The sequence below is a fragment of the Schistocerca serialis genome, chromosome 4 (assembly GCF_023864345.2).
Source record: "Schistocerca serialis cubense isolate TAMUIC-IGC-003099 chromosome 4, iqSchSeri2.2, whole genome shotgun sequence".
Classification (NCBI taxonomy): Eukaryota; Metazoa; Arthropoda; class Insecta; order Orthoptera; family Acrididae; genus Schistocerca; species Schistocerca serialis.
Window position 1 is genome coordinate 449,374,872 of NC_064641.1, and position 12,026 is coordinate 449,386,897.

At 48.5% G+C, this 12,026-nt stretch overlaps 1 protein-coding gene across 1 annotated transcript in view; it reads right to left on the reverse strand.

The window, feature by feature from the left end:
- Positions 1-12,026, reverse strand: part of LOC126475086 (low-density lipoprotein receptor-related protein 4) — a 633,185-nt gene that overhangs the window by 323,406 nt on the left and 297,753 nt on the right. The gene's annotated exons all lie outside the window — the stretch shown is intronic.

A 12,026-nucleotide genomic window follows, 5' to 3' on the forward strand; every position in this document is an offset into this window, starting at 1 on the left:
AATACACGTTCCAGTCACATTAATGTGGTCACGCCTATGTGCAATAACTACTGAGACAGCAGGTAGCAGCACTATCAGTGGAGGGTATATAAAGCATGTTGGGGTATTATCATTGGCTTTTGGGCCAAGGTTGGAAACATTTCCGAAATGGAAAGTTTGTGAACTGTTCCCTTGCCGCTGTGGTTAACGGCCGGCCGTTGGAGCCGAGAGGTTCTAGGCACTTCAGTCCCGCCGGCCTGGGTGGTCGAGCGGTTCTACGCGCTACAGTCTGGAACCGCGCGACCGCTACGGTCGCAGGTTCGAATCCTGCTTCGGGCGTGGATGTGTGTGATGTCCTTAGTTTAGTTAGGTTTAAGGAGATCTAAGTGTACGGGACTGATGATCTCAGATGTTAAGTCCCATAGTGCTCAGAGTCATTTTTTGAACTGAGCAACTGAGCACCCAGATGAACCTCAACGACCGTTCCGTGAATACTGCTGCGTATGGACCTACGCAGTAGGCGCCTGGTTCATGCACCCATGCTGACTGCTGTTCATTAGCGACGAAGGCTGGAAATTGAACGCCAGTACCGGAACTGGATTCCACTGAGTGGCGACAGGGGGCCTTTTCAAATGAATCACGTTTTATGCTCCGTCGGACAGAAGACTTCTGGCATGCACGGCGTAAAATGTCTGAAAGAAAACACCCTGCAACTATCGAGGGAGATTTATGATTTGCGAAATGTTCTAGTGGCATTCCCTGGGTGATCTAGTCGTCCTGGGAGGCACAGTGGATGAGCCCAGTTATGCATCTAACCTTGGGAGCCATGTCCACACCTACAAGCAGTCTGGTTTACTTGGCACTATGGCATCTACCAGCAGGACAATGCAACACGTCACACAGCTCACAGTGTGCGTGCGTAGTTCGAAGAGCACCAGAATGAGTTTGCCGTGCGTCCTTCGCCACCGGTCTTAAACTGAAAATCAGTGAGATCTTCTCGATCGGGCTGTTTGTGCCGTGATCTTCAACCGAGAAACGTAGGGCAGCTCGAAACAGCACTGGAGTCGGCATGGCTCCACATCGCTGTCGGTACCTTCCAGAACCTTACTGACTCTCTTCCTGCACGTCTCGCAGCGGTCACTGCAGAAATGGTTATTCAGGCTATTGACTGGAGGTCGGATTAATGTGCATGTCCAGTGTAAATTTACTAAGTTATAGGATTATCTGTGCTCTGCGCAGGGCAGGAACCACAAGGGAGTGGTAACACTCGTTTCTCCTATTCTCGTAATTAGCGACCGTTAAGAACACCAGACGATGCTGGCTGGGGTGGACAGTCTCACCAAAAACTGCCTCAGAAAATCGGGGAGCGGACTTAATTAGAATCATATACCAACTATCGCAATTAAAGATTATGAGAAACAAATATCGGAACTAGGCTGGCTGCCATACGTAAACAGGAATTTAATATAAGCAAATTCTGAAGAGAAACAAAAGAAGTAGGCAGCCTGAGGAAAAGGTCGCCTAGTTATCTGAGAAGCGACGGGATATACAACGTTAAGCTGCTGCTAAATTTGTTCTTTAATGTATTTCCAGTTTCTGTCAAAGACCATTATCTAGCGTCTATTACACAAGCGTATGGATACAGGAAAATTTCCTGTAAAAGAATGTTTCAGAATTGTAGTGAAAATAGAAATAATACGAACAGCTTCGGCTAACAGCAAGAGCTTATTTACGCCCAAAAAACAACGCAATGTCAGAAATATAACGTTTATAATTGTTGTTTAGTCATGCCGAAGTAGATACGTGGACTGAAAATTATAGTAAACCATCAAAGAAACACAATAAAATGATAAAGAATTATGAAGGACTGTTAGCATAAACCATCGCTCACTTGTTATTAAAACTAAACTCCTCCCGCACAGGCCATTAAGGCCTAAAGGTACCGACTGGCCGCCGTGTCAGCCTCAGCCCACAGGCGTCACTGGATGCGGATATGGAGGGGCATGTGGTCAGCTCACCGCTCTCCCGGCCGTGTGTCAGTTTCCGAGACCGGCGCCGCTACTTCTCAATCAAGTGGCTCCTCATGTTGCCTCAGAAGAGCTGAATGCACCCCGCGTGCCAACAGCGGTCGGCAGACCGGATGGTCACCCATCCAAGTGCTAGCCCACCCCGACAGGGCTTAACTTACGTGATCTGACGGGAAGTGGTGTTAGCACTGCGGCAAGACCGTTGGTCATCACTTGTTATTACCGTAGAACTAATTCCATTCAACTGGCCCACATTACTAGCATCACTTTTGTAACAAGGTCTCCAAAAATTTTTCATTGTGTTTTTGTTTTCCAGTTCGATTATCTGTTCGTAATGTAATTAGGTTCTTTAGCATAATATGAAAAAATATTAAGGTTCTCCATGAGCTTGAAAAGAAACGTGTCTGAAAAACAAAAAGTATATATAGACATGTCAGTCGCACCAACTCATAATTTCAATCTCTGAAAACCTTCTCCTCCTTCTATTTTTTATTGCATTGGAAGTACGACACCAGGCTGAGAAGCGTTATAACTTGCCTGAAGTTCTGAAACACTTTGGACACTGGAGATTTAACTTCCTTATGAGGCTAGCTAAGGATCTTCGTGAATACAAAAAAGCCATCCATAGGAGAGTAATCCAAATAGCGTCAACTGAGAATATTTTCTTTTGGTATTCTTTAACATGAGGATTTTCTGCATTAGGTAGCGGATTTTTTAAAAAAGTTTTTTGATACATTTACTTCATCTCGTGTTGCATGGCTGGCTAATATACACCGCGTGGCAAGAAGCAAACTCTAGACACAATACGAAAAAACGACAGTTTTGTACTCGGTAATTGAAGCGCATGAGTAAAGCTTTACGCCACATGTGAACTGCATTGCGAATTGAATGTTCAAACAAATTTCGGGCTTGCAGCCGGTCGTCATTTAATACATCCCACGATATTTCGACTCGGTATCTGCCACTCATCTTCAGGTGAGCCATCGAAGACTGACGAAGACTAGCTCCGTTCCGCAATATACACAGCTGACTGACGGAGACCACACTTCCCGGCGGCAGCGCACTCGCTGTTTGGAACTGCGGAACTCAGTTGCCCTCTGCATTACCTTTCGCACACTTTGTCGTCTTCGATTGTCCATCCACATTCTAAGATTGCACGCATTTTGGGATTAGTGAAGGACGACACGGTTGGAAATTACAAAATACCTCGTCGAAAGTGGTATGGCTTATATAAGACAGACTGCACACACTACGAAACAGCGCTGCGTTGAACATTAACGTCGCATTCGCCTTTTCCACCAAGCATGTCTGCTACTGCCGAACACTGTATTTCCACTGGAGATTCAATGGTGTATGATAGAATTACGATTCTGACTACATCAACATTTTTTTGGGACTCCATTATTATCGCAAACACGGCTGACAGAGCAGTGCGAGTGTCACTTCCAGTAACAGATAACAGGAGAATAACGTGCATTAAAGAAAAATTAACATTGACAACTGGAAATAAATTAAAACGAAAAAACATGAGGATGTTGGAGAGAAGTACACATCAAGGAAAGGTATGTTGGTCCTGGCGAAACAACCTCTAACAAAAGTGAAAGGAATAATGCCGTGTACCAGTAATGTAATATCTGTAAGAGAAATTGGCGTAATGCGATAGATTCATACTATATACGCTATAAGGAAGACATCTTGTCCCTAAAGACAGATATGTGGGATACTAACTCGAACATAACTGTAATGGAGAGCTACAATACAACAGGCATCAATGAAGTGAATGTCTTATGATATCCAATGACTCATAATACGGGGAGTCTCAATGTGTTACAGCGCCCAAATTAATAAAGGTATTTGCACAACGTTTGGCTTGTGTGACGGACAAACTTACAAAGTTTTGTCTGTGTTCCAGACTGTCGTGTGTGAAGGATAATAAAAGCGGTTCAAGAAACGCTCAGTATGTAGAACGGTTTATTCAGAACGAATCGGCACGCAGTTTCAAAGGAACCACCCACCCCCGCTGACGTCGATAGGTCGGTGGCGAAAGACTTTTATGCAGAAAGGAAGCGTTGATGTGAAGCATCATACTGGACGACCTGGAACATGTGAAGTCGACACAGAACGGTTGCAGTTGGCTTTTCGACGTTCACCGAACATGTCTGTTCGAAGGACGTCGCGCCGGCTGCAAATCCCTAGGGCGACCGTTTACTGATGTATCCATACCGATTGCAGCTGCTGCACGCATTGATTCCGGACGACGAGCCAAATCGTATGCAGTTCGCTGTGGACTTTCTTACCCTTTTACAAAGGATGAAAATTTTCTACACTACCTAGTATTTTCTGAAGAAGCATCACTACACGTTTGTGGTAAGGTAAAAAAAAAACCACAGTATTGGAATCTGGGGCACAACCAGTCCGCGCCGTCCGGTGTGGCCGAGCGGTTCTAGGCGCTTCAGTCTGGAACCGCGTGACCGCTACGGTCGCAGGTTCGAATCCTGTCTCGGGCATGGATCTGTGTGATGTCCTTAGGTTAGTTAGATTTAAGTAGTTATAAATTCTAGGGGACTGATGACCTCATATGTTAAGTCTCATAGTACTCAGAGCCAACCAGTCCGCATATTGTGGAATAGATACGTGACAGCCCGACAGCGACGGTGTGGTGTTGTTCATGGTTGATCGCATTGTGAGGCCACTCTGTTTTCTCAGAAAAACAGTTAATTCTAATAGTTACGTTGATACACGAGAGCTGCCTGCGTTACCATAACAGGATGACTGCCAAGACACGATCGTTTTCCAAACAGATGGTGAACCGCTACATTGAGCTCAGACTGTGCGGGATGCTCTAGACCAGGCGTTTCCAAATCGATTGACGGGGGTGGTTCAGTCCCCTGGTCTCCCAGGTCGCATGACATTATACCGATGGACTTCTTTGCATAGGGATACGTCGAGTACAGAGTCCACCAAATGCCTGTCAACCACATCAATGATTTAAAGAACCAAATCGCTGCTGCCATTACCACAGTTGCTGCGGGTACGTTGCGCCGAGTGTGTATAGAGTTTGAATATAGACTGGATGTTGTGGTGTGCCACCAAAGGCGCACATATTGAAATTGATTGAATGTCATAAAAACTTTGTGTAGATAGTGAGTCACATAAGCCGAACATGGTGTGAACATCTTAATTAATGTGGTTGCTATAACAGGTTAAATTTGTACCGTGCCTTTTGAGACACCCTCTATGAAGTCGCGTGAACCTCTTCATGTGCACGAAAACGATCGAAATAAACTACATACTTTTCAAGACTTAGTGGATATCTTATTTCATTTACGTTTTCAGGATCGTGCCTGTAATCCTAGTAACTGCTTTAAAAGTCGATACAAATAACTAAAACTGGAAGTCAAGTTAACGCTTTGGTGGGAACAATATGTTTTGACTTGCTATGAGCAGTCCCGGTCGGGGCACACATTTTCATCTGTCCCCGTTGACGTATGTCAACGCCTGTAAGCAGCTAAGGGTGTTTATTTCACTGTAATTTCATTCTAACTAGCTGCTTGGTCACCGATGGTATCTGTTCTTTCAGACATGTCCGAAATAACAGATTCCATCTTAGTACATATATAGTTAAGGCTCACCGGCCACTCGACCATCTTCTTCTTCAGTGCGAATGCACAAACAGTGCCCGAACTCTTACGGGAATCGGCAACGCACTGCGAGTAATGAGTATAATGGACGGGAGCACTACAAATGTAGTGCGGGACAATACGTTGAGAATGTGGGTTTCGTGGCAGGCGTGCCAGAGATAAATCCCTGCAGTCGCGCTATCCTCTGTGTCCTCGGTGGCTCAGATGGAACAGACGGCTCTCGGCGGTGTTTACTTCCGCGCCGAGGTGTTTGTGTATATCGAGTCCAGTACTAACGTACACCGTGGCGCACTCGTACCGCCGTGCAACGATCAAAGTAACGTTTCAGGCCGAACATCCACGACCCAGAGCTTTCGAAGTCGAACAGTTCATACGTGAGGATCTACGTTTGAACCCCCAGGACGTAATCGGCATACATTTTTCCATCACTGGAAGTGTTGTCTACATCAAGATATCGACGGAGGAAATTTGCAATGACATAATTCACCGTCATGCCACCGGACTGAAATTTAAACACTCTGATGGACATATGGGTGCTGTGACGGTCGCCCATGCTGGGTTCGGTCTCCGGACATTGCGGGTGTTTGAGCTCCCTTTCGACGTGCCTCAGGATGTGGTCATTGCCGCTTTCCAACCATATGGCACCGTCTTGGGTCACGTCGCGGAGAAGTGGCAAACATTTACAACCTACCCGGTATGAAATGGCGTCCAGCAAATAAAAATTGAGCTGACGAAACATGTCGCATCGTACCTGCTGATTGGCGGTGTGAGGGCCATCGTCATGTATGATGGACAGCCACGAACGTGCGCAGGATGTGGCCAGGAGGGACATGTATGTTCCGAATGCTTACACCGCCGTTTAATACAGACGCCGTTACGTGAAGAGACCCAGGCTTCGACGGTCACGTCCTTACCCATCACCTACGCCAAGGTTGCACAGGACCCCGTCGTACCAATCTCGATTGCGCCAGCAACATCGTCAACGCCACCCGCCGCCGCACAACGCGCCGAGGACACAAGCACGGCGTCGCCTCCAGTGCTCGCTTCAGGAACGTCCGGTTTGCAGACCGAAACCGATGTTCTTGTTGGAATCATGGACGTCGACCTCGGTGTCGTGCCGACGTCTGCCTTTGTCCAGACGGGTTCGGCGTCAGACGACGGGCGACCACATTCTGATTCAGAAGGCCACATCAGAAAACAGCGGTCGCCTCGCAAACACAGGAAACGACGACGAACGCCTTCCGATGACGCCCTTTCTCAGACGGCCCCAGGAGATGTCGACCTGATGTCTGACGGTGATCTCCCACATTGCGTCCAGTCACGCGATGTGGCAGCAACAGGCGCCCCTCCTGTGAGGCCTACTCTCCCAGCCAGGGACGTGTCCTCGCCGTTGTCAACGAATGATGACGGCGGTCCCCCTGCCACTCATGTTGCGGAATCCACAACACCCGTTCCGGAAGTACGTGACCGTCACATGTCCACGTTGTCAGCTTCCTGGGCCGATGACGTTGAAGAAGAAGTGAAACAGACTGCCAGCGTGACTGCACAGGATTCCACCTCGGCGACACTGGGTCTGGCGCCCCGCCAGTAATTATCACCACGGCGGGACCACCGGCGGGTCTCCACCTGCCGGCTACTTCTACCGCACGTTCTGCAAATACTGAGGATGGCCGTACACAGCAATATCGTATCACCACGATGAATCTTGCCACCATTCGTGCCCCCCATAAACTGGCCATGTTCAGAGACACTATTTACTCTGCGGATGTGGATATAGCACTCTTACAAGAGGTGTTTGTGGCTGACTTCCTAGTTCCCACCGGATACAACGCCCATGTTTCCCCCGCATCCGATACCGGTAGCGGCGTCGCCATCCTGCTACGCGACGGACTCCCTGCAGAGGACGTCATCTACCTCCCCACTGCGCGAGGTATGGCCCTCACACTGTTCGGCGTGCGTATTATTAATATCTACGCTCCGTCCGGCACTGGCCGCCGTCATGACCGACAAACTTTTTTTGCCGAAAGCGTCACACCCCTCTTCACCGGTCCGCAGGACGATTTGGTACTCGGTGGGGATTTTAACTCGACACAAGAGCCCGCGGACCAACTCCCTCGACATTCCCCTTGTGCATCTCTCTCAGTGGTCATCGACCGTCTCCGACTTGTTGACACATGGAAGAAGCTCCACAGAATTCAATCGGGCTATACATTCTACATCTCTCACTCGTCAAGCCGCATAGATCGCATCTACGTTACCCGCTCCCTTGCTGATGGCACACGTCATGCGGAAATCTGGCCCTTGGCCTTTTCAGACCATGATGCTTACCTCTGTGACGTCACTCTCGCCCGACAGCAAGTGTGGCATAGTCGTGGTCTGTGGAAACTCAATGTCGCTCACCTGACCTCCTCAGACTGTCGCCGCATGGTCGAAGAAGCGTGGGCACGCTGCCACCATCGTCGAGAAGCCTATGACTCCACCTTATCATGGTGGCTCTCCTGTGCAAAGCCGACCCTCAGGAAGACTCTGATGAGTTATGGGAAGGAATTAAAGGCGTGGCAAACTAATACCCTGCACTTCTACTACACCATTCTACGTGACTGTACGACGATGCCTTTCTCGCCAGCCCGGCAGTCGATGGTCCATCGCACGAAGGCGCAGATCTCCTTGATCATGCGGCGTAACTTGGAAGGCACTGTAGTCCGTTCTTGAGCTTCTAATCGAATCCCTCAAGAACGTCCGTCGATGTACCACCTCCTTCAGGAAAGACAACGACGACGACGAGCTCTGATCCAAGTCCTCACTGATGTGGAAGGGCGCCGGCACAACACCCAACAAAGCATCGGTCGTGTTCTCCATGCTCATTTTGCCGGGCTATACACAGCCGTACCGCATTCTGCAGCACTGATCACAGAAGTCGCTCAGCTTACTACGAACACTCTTCCAGAGGATGCAGTGCATGACCTCCAAGACGACGTAACCACAGATGAAGTGGTAGACGCTATCAAGGCGGGTTCGGATAACAGATCTCCTGGACCTGACGGTATACCCATCGAATTTTATAAACGTTTTCACTATTTGTTGGCTTCCACGTGGACGGCAATCGCGCAAGAGCTGATGTCACCGATGACAGTGGTCCCGAGCGCCTTTCTAGAAGGAATTATTATCCCCGTACATAAACCGCGCGGGTTATCGAGGGTCCAGGACTATCGACCAATTACTTTGCTCAACAGCGACATGAAAATATTCACACGGCTACTGGCATCGCGACTCAAGAAGGTCGCACGTTACGTCACATCCTGCGACCAGACTTCCCTAGGAGGCGACAACAACATCCGTACGGCCCTTTGCCGTTACAGAGACATGATAGCATTAGCGCATCATCAGCGTCTCCCTGGCGCCTTGGCTTCCCTGGACTTTAGCCAGGCTTTCGACCGTGTTGACCACTTCTATTTACGGACAGTTCTTCAGCATATGGGTTTTCCTGGCGGTATTGTCACAGTGGTTATGCGGCTGTTCAGTAGTGCAACCTCTAAAATCATGTACAATGGTCGTCTTACACCGTCCCTGGTCATCGCACGATCTGTACGGCAAGGATGCCCTCTTTCCACGATTTTGTATGCTTTCTCCTTGGAACCCCTGCTCCAGGGCATGCGCCAACGTTTGGAAGGCATGGCTGTGCAAGGCCACCGTTTTTGTTGTACAGCCTACGCAGACGACATAGTACTATATCTGCGCAGTGAAGATGAAGTACGAGCAGCACTGACATGGGTGGCGACTTACGGCGAAGCGTCGGGGAGCTGCCTCAACGTGTCAAAATCCAAGGTCCTGCTCATTGGTGAGGGCTTGCCGGGGAGATGCGCTGCCCCCCTTAGTGTCGCCGCCACCATACGGTGTCTTGGACTTGATTTCACAGCAGACCTGCGCCGCTCAGCGACTATCAATGGTAGACGCTTGCTACAGACAATCAGAGCAAATCTCGCAGATCACCGGCTACGAGCTCTCGACGTTATCCAACGCGCGCAATACGTGAACATGTATCATGCTTCCCGTATACCACACGTGGCTCAAGTACTACCAGTCCCAAATCTCCTGGCGCGACGACTGTTGATGGCTTTCGGCTCCTTCGTCAGCTCGGGGATGTTATTCAAGGTGCAGTATGAATCCCTTGCACTGCCACGAGATCGTGGCGGGGTGGGACTCATCCACGTGCCGACTCGTGTCAAGGCACTATACGTCAGCTCCCAACTAAAACTTTGGCATCGTTACCCGCAGAGCCTTACTAGCCTCCTGCTTCACAACTTGGCACCTGCCTCCTTGTCCGCCCCAGTACTGGTATCGACCATTCCAACCCCCTTTTATTACATCCAACGATTTTTCCTGGAGTTCAGTTATATCTACCGGTCCTTACCACTTACACGTTTGTACCTCACGAAAACAGTCTCCGAATTGTTACAACAGTGCCGCCCGTCCAACCCCATCGAACGTAAGTATCCACAATACGTGTGGCGACACATATGGAAGGCGATCCAGGCGCGTTTTCTCGAATCAGACGTTCAATCAGCGTGGTACATCACGGTGAATGGCAAACAAGTTAACCGAGATCGTCTGCACCGCATCCATCTCGCCGATTCATCCCTCTGCACCCACTGTGGAGTGGATGACACGGATGTCCACCGGTTCCACTATGGCACAGCGCTAGACGTCTGGACACTTGCGCGGCGAATTTTGGCGTTTCTTACTCGCCAGACACCGGCTCAGATCGACGTCCACATGATTTTGTACCCCGATAAGACTTTCTACCCCTCCGCCAAAACTAACTCTGTGAATTGGATCTGTGACCACACGATCCGCTATCTTTTTACTTCTGGCGACAAGTCTACGCTAGGATATTGGACTTATCTCAACGAACGACACTGCGTCCTGATACGCAACCCACGCTATAAACAAAATTTTTCCAATTTCTTACGGGGCACTTTCGATGACCCACCAAGTAGCTGGAACGTCCAAGCCCTGAGAAGCTGAAAACTGTATAAACCGAACCGAACTGAATAGATCTGCTACCCAGAACCCACGCCTACGCCATGAGAAGACACGTTTGGACGAGCTGGCATGCTGTAGGCGAATACACTTCAGGAGCTCCTGTAAGAACTGGACTTTAACTACAAGTCGCACGACGACTTAAAACACTTTTCCTCATTTATTCCTCATAATTTGTTCTTAAAGGAAAAAGAAATTTGATTTTGGCTTTGAGAAACTTTTTTTGTTGTTCCAAAAGATTGCTTCTTCCCAACAAGACGAAGGAGACTCATTTTGTTTACTGGAAGGAGAAACCAGTATAATTGGAGTCTTTGTTTTCTTTTGAAAAAAAAAAGCGGTTAAAGGCGCTACAGTCTGGAACCGCACGACCGCTACGGCACAAAAAAAAAAAAAAAAAAAAAAAAGAAGATGGATAGAGCGTCTGCCATGTAAGCAGGAGATCCCCGGTTCGAGTCCCGCGGTCGGAGCACACATTTTCATCTGTCCCCGTTGACGTACGTCAACGCCTGTAAGCAGCTAAGGGTGTTCATTTCATTGTAATTTCATTCTAACTAGCTGCTTGGTCACCGATGGTATCTGGTCTTTCGGACATGTCCGAAGTTCGAAAGAACAGATACCATCTTAGTACACGGTATTGAGAAAGTTTTTTCTATTGCAGTGCTTTTAAATTTTAAGAGAACTTTGGTTCCTTGGTACATGAACATGTTTTCACGATCGAAAAAACCGTAGCGGTCAGGCGGTGCCAGACTGCAGCGCCTTTAACCGCACAGGCTGTTACAGCGTGATTACTTGTAAATACCACATTAATGCAATAAATGCTCAAAATGATGTCCGTCAACCTCAATGCATTTGGCAATACGTGTAACGACATTCCTCTCAACAGCGAGTAGTTCGCCTTCCGTAATGTTCGCACATGGATTGACAATGTGCTGACGCATGTTGTCAGGCGTTGTCGGTGGATCACGATAGCAAATATCCTTCAACTTTCCCCACAGAAAGAAATTCGGGGACGTCAGATCCGGTGAACGTGCGGGCAATGGTATGGTGCTTAGACGACCAATCCACTTATCATGAAATATGCTATTCAATACCGCTTCAACCGCACGCGAGCTATGTGCCGGACATCCATCATGTTGGAAGTACATCGCCATTCTGTCATGCAGTGAAATATCTTGTAGTAACATCGGTAGAACATTACGCAGGAAATCAGCATACACTGCACCATTTAGATTGCCATCGATAAAATGGGAGCCAATTATCCTTCCTCCCATAATGCCGCACCATACATTAACCCGCCAAGGTCGCTGATGTTCCACTTTTCGTAGCCGTCGTGGATTTT